Here is a 19,390-nt window from a genome sequence, read left to right as displayed (position 1 = left end):
AGGAATTCAGAAGCAAAGGAAAGAACAGCAAATCACAACTATCACAACTTTTACTTTTGACTGCGGGGCTCAGTACATCAAATGATCTGTAACAGACAAAGCAATAGTAACACATGGTAAAAACATTGTTACACTTGTGTCTTGTGACATTGCTGTCAGATCAAATATAGTCTAACGATAGTCTATATATAGTCTGAATGTAGTCTAATTTTCACAGCTTGACACTGCAAAACATCTTTGTAAATCTAAGAGGTACTTTGGTTTTGTTTGCTTGAGTAATCCTGTGTTTTTACTACAAGACACGTGTGAATTGATGGGATGGGCGGAAAGACGGCATTGATCTTTTTCTGTAGAGATGGTTACATGACACAATAATGTAACAAAATCTGAAACTAGGAAGTTTTGAGTTAAAAAACTTACAGGATATTTTTATAGTATAATGACCTCTCATATGTCAAAAGATCAGGGAAAATTTGATTTCTCAATTGACAACACCTTTAAAAAGTGGTTAAAACTCAAGACTCATCTTGTCTGATGATGGAGATACATTGGCATTTAATATCATAACACACATTGATACATTTAAAGTCTTGGCTAATAAGTCAACCGAGTAAAATAAAGCCCCAATTAAAATGACTAACAGAGTATATAAATGAATGTAAAGGAGACTCTTACAATGCTCTTCTGGTGTTTTTGATCACTGGTAGTAGTCTCATCAGTGCTTCATCAGATCTTCTGTATTTCTGCAGTTCAAACTTTTCCTGAGTCTCTTCAGACATGAGGAGCACAAACACCAGACCAGACCACTGAGCAGAGGAGAGATTATGTGCTGAAAGATTTCCTGAGCTCAGATTCTTCTGGATTTCCTTCACAAAGTCATCTTTCAGTTCATTGAGACAGTGGAAGAGATTGATGGTCCTCTCTACTGATTCCTCCTTCTCTATTTTCTTTTTGATATAGTCAGCAGTGTTTTTGATGTTCAGACCCAGGAGGAATCGGAGGAAAAGGTCCAGGTGTCCGTTCTCGCTTTGTAAAGCCTTATTGACTGCAGCCGTATGAAGCTTGAACAGTGGCTTTTTGGACAGTTTCCATGCCAGTTTTTCTGTCCAGGATTCAATAAATGGGTTTGTTTTCTTGTCTTTGCCCATCAAAAACACATAAAGAGCTGCCAGGAATTCCTGTACGCTGAGATGTACGAAGCTGTAAACATTTCTTCGTAAAAGTATTTCTTCCTTAAACATTTCAGTGCATAACCCAGAGTACACTGACCCTTCGCTGACATCTAGTCCACATTCCTCAAGATCTTCTTTGTAGAAAATCAGGTTTCCTTTCTCCAGCTGTTGAAAGGCCAGTTTCCCAAGCTTTAGAATAATCTCATCAAAAGACCTTGTATTAGCTTTAGGTTCAGGGTCATCACAGTATTTTTTTTCCATCTGTTGCTGCTGAGAAATTAAGAACCTTGTGTACATCCCTGTGAGAGTTGTGGGAGTTTTGTTATTGTTCTCTCGATACAGTATAGGCTGAAGAACAGTGAGCGAGATCCAGCAGAAGACAGGGATATGGCACATGATGTACAGGCTCCTGACTTTCCTGATGTGACGGATAATGTTTTCAGAAACCTCAGGACTGCTGTTATTTTTGAAGTATTTCTCTTTCTGCTCATCGTTAAATCCTCGCACCTCTGTCACTTGATCAATGTAGTCACGGGGTATCGGACCGGCTGCTGCTGGTCTGGATGTGATCCAGATGAGGGCAGAGGGGACCAGGTGTGTCTTGATAAGGTTTATTATTATTTTACTCACTGTTGTTTTTTCTTTAACATCTGTACATGTGTCATCCTCTTTAAAGTTCAAAGTGCAGCGACATTCATCCAACCCATCAAAGATGAACATGACCTTACCGTCACCTTCAGGAAGAGAGGGCAATTCTTCAGGACTACTAAAGAAGTATTTGTTAATCAGGTCCATGAGACTGTACTCTTCTTTAATCAAATTCAGTTTACGGAATGGAAATGGAAATATGAAGACTATATCCTGATTTTCTATTCCTTCAGCCCAGTCAAGGATGAATTTATTGACAGAGACAGTTTTTCCCACTCCTGCGATCCCCATTGTCAGCACTTTTCTGTTTCGTCGACTCGTGTCACACTGGACTTTAAACATGTCATCACACTTGATTGGCTTCTCCTTGGCAGTCGATCGGTTGTGATTTGATTCGATCTGTATCACCTCATGGTCGTTCACTTTTCCTCCAGTTTCATTCTCCACCACATATAAATCAGTGTAAATATCATTTAGGAATTCCCGATAGCCCTTCTGTGAATTACCAACCAATATCCGCTCATAGTCCTGTTTTAATTTGTCCTTCAGTTTGCAGCTGGTTTTTGTATAATCATAAACAGTAGCTTGACTGTTGTCTGCAGTTGAGACTTTAAGAAAAAGGGGAAAAGACAGCAAAGACTAAGTGATCACGTATTCATAAATTTATTATAAAACCTATATATGAATTATAATCTGGCCTGAAATTCCCATTACAAAAATAACTACAGAACATGTGTGATAAAAACCGTGCTTCTACTATATTCAGATTAATCACACTCGTACTGCAATAGTGTTTACATGCACATCTTACACTGATTATGCTGAAGTTGACAAAGACCTTGACTTGAATGCAGTTGGTTTCAATTTAAAAAAATTCTGAATAACATCCTTTTTCTAATTCCTTTCTGAGCATTTATTGTATTGTCACTATTGGACTCAGATCAACTTCAGTTCATGCTGACCAAAATTATTAAAATCTTTTTGATCAAACCATTGACAACTAGCACACCAAACAAGACATGAAGCAGAATTATGGTTAGGATAGGGTTATTGAAATTAGCCTGTGCATGTAGACATTCCTTGCAGAAGTTTTCATTTAGGGATTAAGTCCCTTGTAAACCCTTTAATCATGACTAGACACTGTTCTATTAAATGAATTAATGTATTTAATTCATTTAATTCTATTAAATGTATTAGTTGGTATAAGAGCTGCTGCAACAGGCTGCCGCATACACACAGCGCCCTCTAGGGAAATTGAGCTGGGCCACAAACATAGAGACGACTCTGTCATTTTTTTATATATGTCATCTCAATTTCTTGAGGAGATTGAGATCTTTTGGAGTTCGGGGAGAAATGCTCTGTTCCTTTTATGAATCGGTTGTGACGACAGTACTTTTCTATGCTGTTGTATGATGGGGAAGTGGAATCAGGATCAGCAATGCAAACAGACTGAATAAACTTATAAAGAAAGCCAGCTCTGTGTTGGGGACTACCCTTGACCCGCTGGAGGTGGTGATGGAGAGGAGAATTCTGGCCAAACTCTGTCATTTTGTGTGAAACTGCTCACCCTTTAAATGGTATCGTTGGTGCACAGGAGAGTACATTTAGTAGGAGTACATTTAGTAGGAGGTTGATTCCTCCTCAGTGTAAGAAGGAGAGATATTTTAGGACTTTTATTCCTGCTGTGATTAGGCTGTACAACCACACCCTTATTTGAAGTATGTGCAGAATAGTGAGGGTATATGTATGTATATGCATTTATATGGATAGAAGTGTGCATTTGCCTTTAGTCTAAAGCTAAAATACGGGATGCCCTGAATTTCCTTCGGGATTAATAAAGTATCAATCTAAATCTAAATCTATTTTTACACAGAAAAAGCAGCACAGAAACCAAATCTGATGTGGCATAAAACCACGAATATGTGGGGATAGTTCACCCAAAAATGAAAGTTCTGTCATAATTTACTTGACCTCAAGTTGTTCCAAACCTGTATAAATGTCTTTGTTCTGCTGAACACAAAGGAAGGTATTTTGAAGATTGTTTGTAACCAAACAAACAGCTGTGGGGCACCATTGACTTTGATAGTATTTTTTTTTCCTAGAATAGAATTCAATGGTGAATAGCTCACTGCTGTTAATTGGTGGTTTGCTACACTATGTAATTACAGGACAAAAAAGCGTCTGAGACGACGTAAAGTACATGAATCGGATTAAACTTGATGTGTTTTATCCAGCTGATGTGGGCGTTCACAAGTTTGCATGGATTGCCTCAGATCATTTGCGTTAGAATAGCGTGCACTCACCGTGGGTGTGTTCACATTAGCAGATAATGAGCTGAAATTAGAACGACTGACATCTCTCTCTTTTCATACAGATTACGTAAACAGAGAATATTTGTTTTTATTTTGAATTAGATAATTTAATAGTAGACACTTAAATGATTATAAAGATTTATTACATGGCTTGGTTGAATTCCAATGTAGAATGCGGTCTGTTATTTCTTGATAACAGACCGCTGCGAAGTATAACACACCGTTGCCATGAAAAACAGAGCGTTGCTATGGACGCAGGATTCTAACCGTAGAGACGGAACAGACTATTTTCTTTAGCGGAAGTAAAACAATCATTTTTAAATCAATAAACTCCTTTTTAAATCAATATTTTGTGTCAAATTATTGATTTATTTGGTGGGTAGCCATGTAATAAGCGGGATAATGTAGACCGCCTTGCTCCACATTATCCCTTACATATTACTCATGCCTGGGTGAATAGTATTCGCTGAGCTTTGTTTAAGTTTAGAGACGTGTTCCAGAAAAAAAGTTCACAGAGACGGAGAGGCAGAAAGCACACCCTATTTATTTTCTTTATTTTACAAAAGCACAATGTTTTGTTTCGCTTGTAAGTGGACACATAAAAAAGTAGACATTTTACAATTTATTTTTTCATATTTCTCAAGTCTGTATGACCATAAATGACAGAGTATTTTAAGTCTATTTTGCTGCTATGTGAAAAAAAATCGAGCAAAATGCACAGCGCGTTTGCCGACCCCAGAGGGTTAACTGGCCAAGCCACCAGGGTGGTTCCCCGAGAACTAATAGTTCCCTTAGGAAAATATTCTGGTTGCATTCGCACCACCAGTAGGAACTCTGAAGTGACGTAAGCCACGTTTGTTGTTGTGACTTTTATTTTGACGGCACTGAGAAAGCCAGAGCCTCTTTGTTCATTAGTCTACGATCTGCCTAATACGTTATTAGATAGAACTGTTATACATAGAAAGTAGACAATAATGAAAAGGTATTAGCGTTTGCCATGTGGTTGATGTCCAGTGTTGCTAGCTGAGCAGCTGCATTGGATTTTCTCCTTAGCGTAAAGGTTAAGAGGCCCATCTATACCTGTTTTCCATGTTCGTAGAGTTAGTTTGTGGAATAAATATATACGTTAGAATCTGTTTACAAAGGTTTTTTTTAAATGGCGGGTGCTGGTGTTTCGCGTGCGTTCGGCCAATCAGCAAACAATAACGTCACTGGTAGTTCCTATAGTGCTGATTTAGACCCCACTCTGAAGTAGGAGCTAAATTAGTTCCTCAAAAAGGAGTTCCTAGAACTAAAATCATTCCTAGTTCCTGTGGTGCGAACGCGCCAAAATCCGGGTACTTCTACCAATAGTTCCTCTGGTGCGAAAGCCCCTATTGTTGCTTGATGTTACATTTTCTCTTGTTTCCATGTACAGGCAGTGATTGTTATTTACCCAATTTATCTTCTGAATGAGCTCCAACAGTGGCAGATGTCTTTATATTACCTTCAGCCTGACCTGTGTGTGAGAGAGAGAGATAGAGAGGAGGATCACTCACTAGGAAATATAAATTATATGAAAACATCAGCAAAGTAAAGAGGAAAGATTAAGTCAAACATCATACTGGTAAACAGTCGATCATATTACAGTCGCAGCGAATTAAACATTACCTTGCTTGTGTTTGTTCTCCAGCTGCTCAGCCAGTTCATTCTGGTTCATCTTTCTCAGGATCTCCACTGTGATCTTCACAGCTTCTTCTGGTCCAAAACACTCCACCGTCTTATCCACAGTTTTTAACCTATCTGCATTCTCCATTACATAATTTGATATACTCTCATGTTTTTTTAAGCGCCACTGAAACTCCTTTAGATCAGCTTCTACCAATTCCTTTAGTGTGTTCAGAAGCTGCTCTTCAACAGATGCCATCGTCTTTCACCGATTCACAGCTATCTCTTTCCAGAAAAGGGTGGTGCTATTACAGCTTGTGCCTCGGATACTCTGCCAGCAACAAATAAAACATGAAACGTTTATTTTTTGCATGTTTAAATAGCCTTGCCAGTTTAAAGTTCTGATATATGGTTTTCTGAGTGTAAAACACAAAGCATGTGCACAGAAAGCATGCTTTTTGCATCAACTGTCAAATACAAACAGTTCATATAAACACAGTCAGTTATATCTTTGAACATAATCAGCTGGGAAAGAAATTGGATGTATATCAGTATATTAAATCTGTGAAATGGTGTCTCTTGGACATGGCGGCAATACTAATGCAACTCAACCAGGCCTCATCCCTGTATGCCTTGGGCCGGAATTACTTGAGGAATGAGGAATATTGTGAAAGAAATGTTATTTTGCTTGCTTTTAAGGTAATGCCATATATGCTGGAATATAAAGACACTTGAATGCTATGTGATTGAAAAGTACTTGAAATACTTAAAATGATATTGATGAATGGTATAAAAAATATTTGACTTCTTTTGTTTATGATGTAGAGCAGGGGTGCCCAACCCTGCTCCTGCTGATTGACTGTCCTTCACAGTTCATCTCCAACCCTAATCAAACACACCTGCCTTTAATTTTCAAGCGATCCTGAAGATGTTAATTGGTTGCTTCAGGTGTGTTTGATTAGGGTTGGAGATAAACTGTGCAGGAAAGTCGATCGGCAGGAGCAGGGTTGGGCACCCCTGATGTAGAGCAAAAGGTGTGAAATGTAAATTAATGAACTTCATGTTTGTAACTAACTACAAAGGTTAACGAGAGGGCGCACGGTTGTGAAGAGAAATTGTGTAAAAACAACAAGCACAGGTAAGACTAAAATGAGAAAGGGGAGAAGCGCTAGAAGACAACAGAATAAGTGACAGCGAAAGGACATCCGACTTATTAAACATGATTTACAGAGACTGATACCCCTACAACAGGAAGATTGGATAATACAGGACATAGAGGAGTTGATGAATGCAATAAGATTGGAATTCCCCGAAAAGAAGTATAAAAAGACTGAGGAGTAAAGCACCCCTCAGATGCTGCCTGGACTAAGCGTAAAGGTCACCTGATACCAGTAGCGGCTCCTGGCCATAAATTTAGGTAGGGCAGATTCTGAGTCTTAGTGCTAGTTTAAGCTAAACATTTTGCAAGCTTTATATTCTAATCGCTGAACACATCAGAGACACACTTTTGGCAGAATTTTAATGTCCTTGCATTATTCAGCCTGAGGGTGGCACTCTAATGATGATTGACATAGCCTACTTTAGTACACACGTCAAACGCATAGAATGCAATCTTAGAATTGCCTTAATGCATTTATTGCGTCACCCAACTAACAATTTTTGGTTCCCAGAACTGATATCCTAGCATTCTTTACTTGAATAGAACGTTTCCTGTTGGTTTGGAGAACGTTCCCCTTCCCCTAACCCAGTGGTTCTCAAGGTGTGGGAGGTGCACGGATACTGCAGGGCGGGCGTGGGAGATCAGCAGAAAAAAAATATGTGCGTGAATAGTGGGTAGCACTCTGCTTTTATAAAGAGACATTTCGTAAAACTTCAAATAATAGCCCGGGCTTTTATTTTCCCAAATCGCCGAACTGCACCGGCTTGTATTTGAGACAGGCGTCTATATGAGACAGGCCTTTAATTTAGTGTTGAGATGAGCATGACAGTAGAGGTAACCATATATGTGTTTGTGTTTAACAAATTAGTTAATGTCAGAATTAGCCTACTGTATTTCCGTATGTCTAAAGGGGGTTGCACACCAGACGAGAAGCGCAGCGCCACGTCTTTAAAATTCGAACACATTATTCTCTATGAGTGTACATTGTCTAAAATCGTCGTTAATGTATATACTGACTTCACCCTGTGCTGCAATATACATTCAGTTTTACATTCATTTACAGAAATCAGCTGCTTGAATGAAAATTGCTGATGTTATCGGATTTTCAGGTGATATTCTCAGTTAACGGACGCTCTGAGGTAAAGTGAATCTAGACTGCAGACTATAGCAACGATTGTATTTAACTAATATTACCTGTCAGAGTCCCACTCGTAGCGCTGCCTTCATCAGTAGTTTTGGAGGAGGACTTGTGTGGTGAATATGTTGAAGGCTCTGTAGCAGGAGGACGGGATGACTGCACAGGGTCGGTCTTCTTGCTGTCGAAGACGGAGCAACTTTCTGCTCTTATGTTTACTCCGTGCACTGTCAAGTGCTTCATCATATTCGTGGTACCGGTCTTTGCAGCAATTATTTTCCCGCAAATACTGCATCACGCGCTGTTGGCATCAAGCCTGGAGAAATGTAGCCACACTTTTGATTGACTTTTCCACATCTTTAGGGGGTTGGGAAGCTTACACTCTTCACGTGTATCTATGGGGGTTGGGACGCTTACACACTTCACGTGAGCCATGTCTCTGGGCGTAACCGCGTAAACTATTGTTTTTAGTGCTTATTGGCTCACTGACGTTGACGAGTTAACCGCTTTGGTATCGAAATCTGGTACCGAACAAGTCATTTTTTGATACTCGATAGTATCGAGGCAATTCGGTCGGTACCTGAAAAGTATCGAACTCGGTACCCAGCCCTAGTGATTCGGTCCGCTAAAGAGGTGCTTTTCTATGGTGAGCAACTTCTATGTTGGGCTTGTTCCAACGGTGATAAGTTAACATTCTGAAGAAGAACGATTCAGTGTACCGTAAAACTTCAAATAATAGCCGAGTCCCAAATAGACGCCTGTCTCTTTTACACGCCTGGTGTGGCTACAGGTTTGGTTAAATAAAGGCCAGTCTCAAATAGAGGCCCGGTCTGTTTTTAAGTTTCGGGTTGTATTTAATCTTCTAAAACCCATCAGATCGTCTGTTTAAGCCAGTTCTATGGAGCAGATTGCGCAAGCAAGGCAGGCAGAGTTAGCAGAGGCCGGAGAGGGAGAAGTGAAGGAGAGTGACGAGGAGGAGGAATTCGCCAATGAACTTGAAGATCGCGGTGATGATGATAGTGATGAATATAGGGTCCTTTTGTATCACATGATTGCAGTTGTTTTACAGGGTAGCCTTCATTCTTTCTTGTTGATGTGTTTCTGGCAACTAGTTCATAGGCTCGATGGATATTACCGGTAACTTGTATTGTTCAGCCCATGGCTGTCATATCGTTTCATTTTTTTATGCTGCCAATAATCTAAAGGGGGTCGCACTCGCACACCGTATGAGAAGCGCTGCACCGCACTACTCTATGACAACTCGAGGTAACCGCAAACCAGACGTGCACTTTGTCAGTTTATGGCCAGCAATATAGTTATGTTTAAGGATCATGTCTGTACTATGTTATGATTGTACTGTACAGCATTTAACAAACAAAATCGTCTAACTTACTTGTAGTGGTACATGCTTATGTACTATTTAAGTCAACGTTTCTGTGCATGGTGACTTATGCTGTCTTCAGGTGCTCTCAGAATTATCGTAAATACTAGTTTTCTAGTTAAAAAAAAATTGGACATGAACGCCCTTTCAAGTTAACATTTGAATGCAATGAGCTCGTAATCACAACTTCAGAAGTGGGAAGTATGATATTTCTCATAGCACGTGAAGGCAGCATAAGTCCTAATAACTGGGACCTACTATACTGTTTGGCTGTATGGCTATAGATAGCTAGCTAAGTCGATGCTAAAAATGCTTTAAGGTTGACAGTAACTGATCAAGTTAAACTCATATTAAACTAGTTATCTTGTTATAGCGTGCATTTTAAAGCATACATTTTCTACTGCTGGGGACATTATCAGTCAGGAGCAGGCTTGTCTATCTCCTGAAAAAGCAAACATACAAATTTTTTTCAAGAAGAAATGCTGAGTGATTTAAAAGATCATAAGCAGCAGTGAGCCTCACAAAACTAACTGTTCATTACATTTTGTTCCTTTGTGCTTTTTTTGTTACTTTGTGCACTGGCTAAGGAGCATGAGTCAAACTGAAAAAATAAAACAAAGAATAAAAATAAAAAATAAAAAGTTTTTCTGAGGTAATGTGTTATGTAATCTTTTCAGGAACCGGTATCGAAATCAAGGTATCGGTATCGAAATTTTTTGAACGATACCCAGCCCTACGAATCACAAGCTGTATTGTGAACGCGACTCTCCGCTGCTGTGTGTGTTCCGGTGAGAAGACCAATACAGGGTTTCTGCGGATCCTTAAAAAGTCTTAAATTAGATTTGTAAAATTTAAGGCCATAAATAGTCTTATTTTTACTTCTGAAAGATCTTAAATCTGACTTAGTTTTAATTTGGAAAACATTTAGATATGTCTATCTAATTAGCTTAGAGAAGAAGCAAATTGGTAAATGTCAGTTCAATTGTAAGTTCATTCTTTATGTGCGTAGTGGTGTGCGATGTGTATTGTCTATTATGATATTGTTTTAATGATGTACAAGGCACTGTGAGCTGACATCGCTTTTGTCTCTCATGCTTTCACTGCGTGATGTGTGCAGTTATAGGTATGTTCCCAAATGAGTTTGTCTTATATTTATATCATATTATGTTGTTATCATACAATATCACATCAGCAAGAGTGCCGTTTTCCCATGTACAATTGGAAATTGTATTTTATTATTATTTTATTTTATTATTCATTTTATATAACAGTTAAATGAACAATAAATGAACATTGTGAGTTACATTTTATAAACAAAGTTGTCAATATTGTTTGTTTTCCCTTTATTTCGCCAACGAGAATTTCAAAATGAAACAATAGCAGAGTCTCAATGCAACAGACAACGGTGATTTTTTTTTTGACTGAAATCCACGTTTTGAACGAATCAATTTAATGATTCAATGAACAATCACTTGCTTCTTTCCCGATTGAATCAGCCGTTTGAACAAATCGGTTGAATGAATGACTCCCTTTTTAGTTAGCAGTTTTAGTTTCACATTTAAAGTATCCTTTAATTAGAACGTTAAAATTAGAAATCAGTTCATATTTAAATATTAAATAAATAAAAATCTCATAGCTATATTTATGCAATTGTAAATGCAGTGTAAATATATTAATGCCAGTTCTGATGCCGCTTCTGTGTCTCTGCGCTGCAAAGACGGATTTTGATTTAATGATTTAATTTGACTGTTAACAGAGTGGTATTGTGTTAGTATTCTAATATAATTGAATTTGAATGTTAGAATTTGACATAAAAGGTGATGCATACATCTACAAATGTCCATTTATGGGTGAAAATGCCCCGGAAATCAATTTAAGGTGGCAATATTACCCCTTAATAAAAAAAATAAAAAAATCTGTCACTGCTGTGAACTGACCACTGCATAGAATATGAAAAATATGAATATCTCCATGAGCACAAAAACACAATCAGTAAAATATTATCTAATTATTATCAACAAAACTTTGAAAATAGAGACATATTTTTGTCAATGTTGCACACCCCTAACGCACGATATTAATTTTGATTTCTTCGGGTCTTAAAAAATTCTGCAGAAACAGCAAGAAGCTGAGCTCGTAAGGCGCTGTCAAAAGCGGTTATATATTGCCACTTTTATATATTGTTCATCCAAAGCTTCACTGAAATATTTTAATGTTTTTGATTATTTAAATAAAAAGTTACGTTCTGATATATTATTCTCTCTTACTGTTATATGATTCAATGACATTACAAAGTGAAACTATTGCAGGTGTTTTTTTATTGCACAGTTAATTTTAAAAAAATCTTTCCGTTATTATAATTTTTTGTGAAATTATTTGGTAGTCAGAGGTGCGTGTGTGTGGTTGGGGCGAGATTTGTTTAGGGCGCGACCAAAAAAGTTTGAGAACCACTACCCTAACCTAACCAGTACATTCTCAGAATGTTCCCATTACATTCTCAGAATAATCCCAGTACATTCCCCTAACCTCTTCACTCTGATATCATTTACCCAGAAGTACGTCAGTAATCATCCAGCACTGCAACATCCCATATAATATAATCGGCATAGAAGACAGATGAATGGACAACAAAGCCTACAACAAATCATGTCTTGTTTTGATCTGTTGTTTAATCAATAGAGATTATCCAAACACAAAAATCATTATATGGAGGATGAAATAAGATTCAATTTGTCCATTAAAATGTAAGATTTTTTAGAGCTTGTACCACAATATCCCAGATTTTACATATTTTTTCAGCACCAAATAAGAACTTTCTTAGGCTTCACTTTTGACTATTCTTGTGAAAGGCTGGATTTGTGTAACTTCCCATTGTGTTGTAAGCATATCATGGACATACCTAGACAAAACAAGAAGTACTTCTTGCACACACTGACACTCTCAACCAAACCAGCACAAAACCAGAAGTTGAAGATACGCACACACATTTGCTTACACATTTCTTTCTTGTTTCTATATTTCTTGAAATGCCATATATGGTTAGCTTGATCTTCAAGTACTATGATTGGATGGACTGGATATCCTGGATGATTTTTTCTCATCTTGTGTATAATTATGACTCTTCTTCCTTAAAGAGCAACTTGCAGGTTAAATTTATAACTGAATTAATACTTGATACTGTCTGAAGAGGTTTTTTAAAAACACATATGTAGAAATTACTAATGAAATCTAATTGGTTGTAGAGATTTTGATGAAAATGTGCTAGGCTCTGGAATACGCCTTTCCCCCTATAGCAACGCGTCATATGACGTATGCAGAGGTAAATATGAGCTCGCGTTCAGCCAGCGCTCTCATTGTGGGTGTAGTAGTTAGAGCAGTAGTGAGCGACAGAGAAAGTTTTAGATCGAGTTTTAGAGAAGCCATAATGGTAAATTATTGTGTTTGTGCTGGTTGCACAAAATCCAGCCTGTCAGGACATCGTGTCCATCATTTTCCTTCTAGGAAAAACAAGGCTTTTCGTTCTTGGGTGCGTTTTGTTCAGGTGAAGAGAGCAGACTTCACTGCCGCGTCTGTCACCGCACACTCGGTCGTTTGTATTATATGCTCATAATTATATGCCTGTGGGCCATCATAGGCATGCTCGTCGGAGAACTCGGTTTCTTCATTCACATCCATTGTAATTTGTAACCTGAGCTCTTTCAGTGCACGCATCTTCGGGTTCTCCCGCCGGATGTAGGCGCGAGCACAACATCAACTGGCAAACGCAAAGTAAGCGGAACGAAACTGAGCTACTCGTTATTGTGTTTGTGTGGACCGTTTATCAGTTTGGACCAGTGCAGCGCGAGCCTGATCAAGCAACACTGTAACTGCGAGATCCAGTAAATAAAGCATTTGAATTCGCCACTGAAGTAATAACATCGCTGCGAGATCTAGTGAGAAATATTCACATTTCTCCGTTATTAACGGATCAAACAGCGCTGACGTGGAAACCAGGAATAAACATTGTGCAATGAATGAACGAACTATCCAGTGTCCACAGATCAGCAACATTCACCATGGCTTTACTGTAGTAACACTAACTGCAACCATGGAAGTTTGGCATTTTCCACTAAGGCCCAGTATGCATCCACCTCCCTGCAACACTGACTTTCCTCAGCTGTAAACATTGCCTCGCATTTCCCACACAAGCACCTATGGAACAAAAAATGTTAGCAGGAATAAATATCTCTCTGTCTCTCGATGAGAAACCGCTAAGTTATATCACGTAACGTTAGTCTGGGCGGATATTAATGAGCATGACAAACGCCTGATCAAAGCTTAGTTTCTGTTATTGTAAGTTCCAATATGTTCTGTCTAACATTGATCCTGGCCTGTCCCTGCTCTCTTGGCAGCCTAGCAGGCTCATAATTGTATGGCTGTGGTCCGTCAACAATTTCCTCAACGTCCGAAATGTCATTGCAATCCATTTTTCCCTGTTGTTTGAATCGACCGCTCTCCCTCGTGCTACGTCACGACTCTCGCCCGTCACGCCCATTTTCAGATGCGGAAGTAAAATTTTCTCACAAAAACGACTCCATTAATAATTTTTTTTTAAAGAAAATCTAGTTCCTACATTATTTTTCTATACATTGACTTGTTGGGTCTTCTAACCTGCAAGTTGCTCTTTAAAGGCACACTGTGGAGAAATTGTGTTTTTGTCAAACAGCGACCCCTAGAGTCGCTGTGGAATACTTGCACTGTCGTAAATACCCCACAGCTCTGATAATCGAAAGCTAGCAAGACATATGTGGAAATTATTGGACTGGTCTAATTATCAGCAATGGATGAATGAACAGCATGTAAAAAAATGCCATACTACAAGCAAGCGCAACAACATACAACATAGAATGCAAACAAGTTTACAAATAAGAGATTTATTTACTGGCCACTTCATGCGTTTTCTCAGATCGTATTTCTGATTTATCAAAACGATTCCATTTACACCTGGTCACATAAATGTGTTTTTGCGAAACGGATTTAAATCCGATCTTCAATTCTCGCGCTATATGCAGATTTAATCAAGTGCACGTCACCGAAAGCAACAGATATGAGCTGCATTTTATTGATCATCAGCTAAAATTTCAAAATCAAAGACCGCAATAAGAGAGAGCAGTAACAGCCCTGGTAAGATCATTTCGTTTCTTTACTTTTAATGATGATGATTGTGTGATAAGCGTCTGCGACTGCGACTTACTTTCACTTTGATTTGCGATAGTTTGCATGTTGTCTTGATGAATCGATGCTCAGCTGCGGTAATGGGTGTTCCAGTAGCATCGTTATATCTGGCAATAACATATAAACTATTAAAGCTGCAAGCAGCATTTATCGGGGTTCAAGCAGTTAAGGCCTTTAAGGCATTTAAGCACAAAAGCATCAAAAGTTATTAAGATTTATTTAGCAAGCATGTAACCACTGACATAATAGATGGAAAAGACCATTTACAGCCAATACAGGCAATTTGCCATGGGATATATATGGTTTTAAAGCTTTTTAACAGTTATAGCGCCACCTATGGTCCGATCTCCATAAAATTGTTTACTGTGACCTCAAATTGAACCCATACACATGTGTACTGAGTTTGGTGAAGATATCTCATTTACTTCTTGAGTTATAGCCATTTGAGTAAAATAGGCTCCTCCCACAACGATTTGCCACATTCTAGAATTATTTAATATGATTCTAGCATGATTTACTATCATATACCATGTTCCAGAATGATTTATTAGGATTCTAGCATGATTTACCTTGATACACCTCATTTCAGTATTATTTACTATGATTTACAATGTTTCTAGCATGATTAACCACATTACTAGCAATTATGTGAAGTGTCAGTGCAAATGAGGTGATGAACACTGACAAAATATTATTGTGTTATAATAGTTAGTTATATACGTGATTTTTAGTGTGTGTCCAAGTATGAATGCAAAAGCACATGTAAAAGCTCCAAAACTCTGGAATAGCCTTCCTGATACTGTTCGTTGCTCAGACTCGCTCTCCCAGTTTAAAACTAGATTAAAGTCGCATCTCTTCAGCCAGGCATTCATATAATATTTTTAATCTTACAGTTCAAATTACAATCCGGCCTCTAGTTAATAAACGCCAGAGGAGAACTGGCCCCCGACTGAGCCTGGGTTCTCCCAAGGTTTTTTTTTTCTCCATTGGGTCACCTGATGGAGTTTTAGGACACTATTAGGTCACTTGATGGAGTTTTTCGGTTCCTTGCCACTGTTGCCTTTGGCTTGCTCAGTTGGGGATATTCTGGGGATATCTAATTTGATTTTATCAATAAATTCCACTAGAAACAAACCTTGTTGTATTATTTTAATTTAATACTGTAAAGCTGCTTTGATACAATCTGTATTGTGAAAAGCGCTATACAAATATACTTGACTTGACTTGACTTGACTTAAAATATTTCATTATTGAGTAGAATGGCCAGCAGAGGGCACTAGAAGACCACTTATTGGCTCACTTTCACTTTAAACCAGTTTTCTGCACTAAAGCAAACCAGTTTTTCCATGTTAACTCAATGCATGCTTACACACACACACACACACACACACACACACACACACACACACACACACACACATACACACACAGTTTAGTTAACCATGATTTACCATGATATACCACGTTCTAGTATTATTTACCAGGAGATAAACGACAATCTAGTATTATTTACTTTGATTTACCATGTTTCTAGCCTGATTTATCACATTACTAGCAATTATTTGAAGTGTCAGTGCAAATAAAGTGATTAACACTGACAAAATATGATTGTGTTATAAAAGTTATTGCTATATAAGTGATTTTTTTAGTGTGTATTCAAGTATGAATGCAAGCACATGTTGAAATATTTCATTAATAAGTAGAATGGCCAGCAGAGGGCAGTAGAAGACCACTTATTGGCTCACTTTCACTTTAAACCAGTTTTCTGCACTAAAGCAAACCAGTTTATCCATGTTAACTCAATGCATGCTTACACACACACACACACACACACACACACACACACACACACACACACACACACACACACAGACACACACACACAGCATAGTTAACCATGATTTACCATGATTTACCACATTACTAGCAATTATTTGAAGTGTCAGTGCAAATAAAGTGATTAACACTGACAAAATATGATTGTGTTATAATAGTTATTGCTATATAAGTGATTTTTAGTGTGTATTCAAGTATAAATGCAAGCACATGTGGAAAAATTTAATTAATAAGTAGAATGGCCAGCAGAGGGCAGTAGAAGACCACTTATTGGCTCACTTTCACTTTAAACCTCATGATTTTGACCAGTTTTCTGCACTAAAGCAAACCAGTGTTTCCATGTTAACTCAATAATGCATACTTGCTACATATGCTACACACAATAATGCTACACACACACACACACACACACACACACACACACACACAAATGTTTTAGTGATATTGGTGTCACATTCACCTTCATCACATTCACCTTCTGTCTTCATCACATTCACTATCTGTCGTCATCACCTGCACCTGCTCCTCATCACCCTCCTCATCATCACCTGCTCCTCATCATCATAACCGTCACCTGTTGTCCTTGTCTTGATCTGTGTATTTAAGTTCCCCTCTCATCCATTATCATTGTCGGTTATTGTTTGTGCACTAGCACTCTGTTATGTTTGTTTTCATGTTGGAAAATAAAACCTTTGTTATATTTGTACCACACACACACACACACACACACACACACACACACACACACACACACACCATCATTTATCATGATTTACCATGGCTGATACCAATACTAATATGAGAAAATGACTATTTTAAACAGCGGGGGGCAGTAAAATACCACTTATTGGCTTAACATGCCATTAATTCATATCATTTTCACCTTTTTAACTGTTATAGAGGCAAATTTTGTCCGATCTGTCTGAAAATTTTCATGCTTGTTCAGGGTGATATTTCACACGTTCTGACTTGTTTTTAAGAAGGTCTGAGCATTGATTAAAGAGATATAGGCTTTCGGGGACACTTGGTAAAGGCCAGATTTTGAAGTGAACCTATTATAGCTATCCAAATGAAGTAGTTCAACTTTTTCTGACAATTATTGATCTAGTGAGTCCAGAGAATTGTATTGCACTAGTTTTGAACATTATGATATGAAAATTATATGATCAGAGATGGAAAAGACCATTTACAGCCAATACAGGCAGTTTACCATAGGAAATATATGATTTTAAAGCTTTTTAACAGTTATAGCGCCACCTATCGTCCGATCTCCATAGAATTTTTCATGCTTGTTAATGATGTTATGTCACATATGCTGACCACTTTTTGTGAAGTTCTGAGTTTTTATTTAGGATTTATAGGCTTTTTAATGTATTTTGACACGCCCATTTTATAAATGACCCTATTAGAGCCATCCAAATGCAAAAGTTCAACTTTTTTTTGATAGTTTTTGATCTAGAGAGTCCAGAGAATTGTCCTAGACTGGTCTGGTTCCGATCGGGCGAAAAACCTAGGACTAGTTCGCAAAAGTAGGTTTTTAACATGTTTGCGAATATTTAATGAACGGTTTGATTGACAGCAATGGTTCTTGAGGCAAAGTTGTTCAGGATGAGGAGATCTATCAAATGATATGCATATTGTGTGGATATTTGTAACACCACGTGATTACAGAGCCATAAAACTCGTTAGCGCCAACTAGTGGCCGATTTCTTTCAAAATTCTTACAGACCTCTAGGGCCTTGAGTCGAACATGCCCATCGAGTTTCGTTCCGATCGGCCTCCGTTAACCTTGTCTAATAGGTGCTCAAATTTCATTGGCCGATGGCGGCCATGTTTTTTGAGATACGCCAATGTCCTCATACACATACATGGCACCTTGGACCAAGACACTGCATACCAATTTTCAAGTCAATCGGACTAACGGTCAGGTGGTTATAGCCTGTTTTATGTTTTTTTCATGTTATAGCGCCACCATGTGGCCAATCGCCGCGGTTTTTTTACTGTGACCTCAGATTGACCTCTTACACATGTGTACCAAGTTTGGTGAAGATACCTCATTTACTTCTGGAGTTATAGCCATTTTAGTAAAATAGGCCCTGCCCACGACGTACGTTTTGGCGCCCCTTAGCGTCCGTGAATCGAAATTTCAACTTTTTTTCGATAGTTTTTGATATTCAGACTCAAGAGAACATTTCTGCACTGGATTGGTTCCGATCGGGCGAAAAACCTAGGACTAGTTCGCAAAAGTAGGTTTTTGACAAAATTCAAAATGGCGGAAAATCTATCATGGCGGAAATGAAATCGGAGATATACGTTTTGTTCGTCAGGCGTCCAGCTTTCCAATGATATAAGACACTTGAGTCTACGACATACGGTCTAGTAGTTATGAGCAGTTTTGCGCTTTTGGTTGCTATAGCGCCACCTATGGGCCAATCGGGGTCATACTTTTATAGGTTCTCCCCAAATTGAGGACTACCATTTGGCCAAGTTTCAAGGTTCCAGCTCTTACGGTTTGGTCTGCACGATGCGTTTAAGGGGAAAATAATAATAATAATAATAATAATAATAAAAATCAGTACAATTACAATAGGGTTTCAGCACTTCGTGCTTGAACCCCTAATAACATGATCTCACACTTTTTTTTTATTATTTTTTTACATTTTTGGGAGGAGTACAATTTACATATGTGGTTTCAACAACCAGATGCACACTTGTCCAGTTTCGTCTGGAATGCGTCTCAGACCTCCTCCAGAAGTGGTTTGAGCGGTCGGATTCAAATCCGTCTTGAATGCGTTTCGGAGGACATTTACACCTGGTCTTTTCACGATCAGATAGCTATCCGATCTGAGAAAACGCATGAAGTGGCCAGGTGTAAACAGCCCCCAT

General features: G+C 38.3%; 1 pseudogene across 1 annotated transcript in view; it reads right to left on the bottom strand.

The window, feature by feature from the left end:
- The window catches only part of LOC311080535 (NLR family CARD domain-containing protein 3-like), a 42,033-nt pseudogene that overhangs the window by 19,414 nt on the left and 3,229 nt on the right, over positions 1-19,390 (bottom strand). Inside the window, exons 2-4 of the transcript XR_014609581.1 lie at positions 5,783-6,110; positions 5,568-5,630; positions 676-2,428 (exon numbers count right to left, since the gene is read on the bottom strand). The product of XR_014609581.1 is annotated as an NLR family CARD domain-containing protein 3-like (transcript). The remainder of the gene's footprint in view (positions 1-675; positions 2,429-5,567; positions 5,631-5,782; positions 6,111-19,390) is intronic.

This window comes from Abramis brama (genome assembly GCF_963993115.1).
Source record: "Abramis brama genome assembly, chromosome: 4".
Lineage (NCBI taxonomy): Eukaryota > Metazoa > Chordata > Actinopteri > Cypriniformes > Leuciscidae > Abramis > Abramis brama.
The sequence above is the reverse complement of the archived record's forward strand: the minus strand, read 5'-3'. Positions and strand labels throughout refer to the sequence as shown.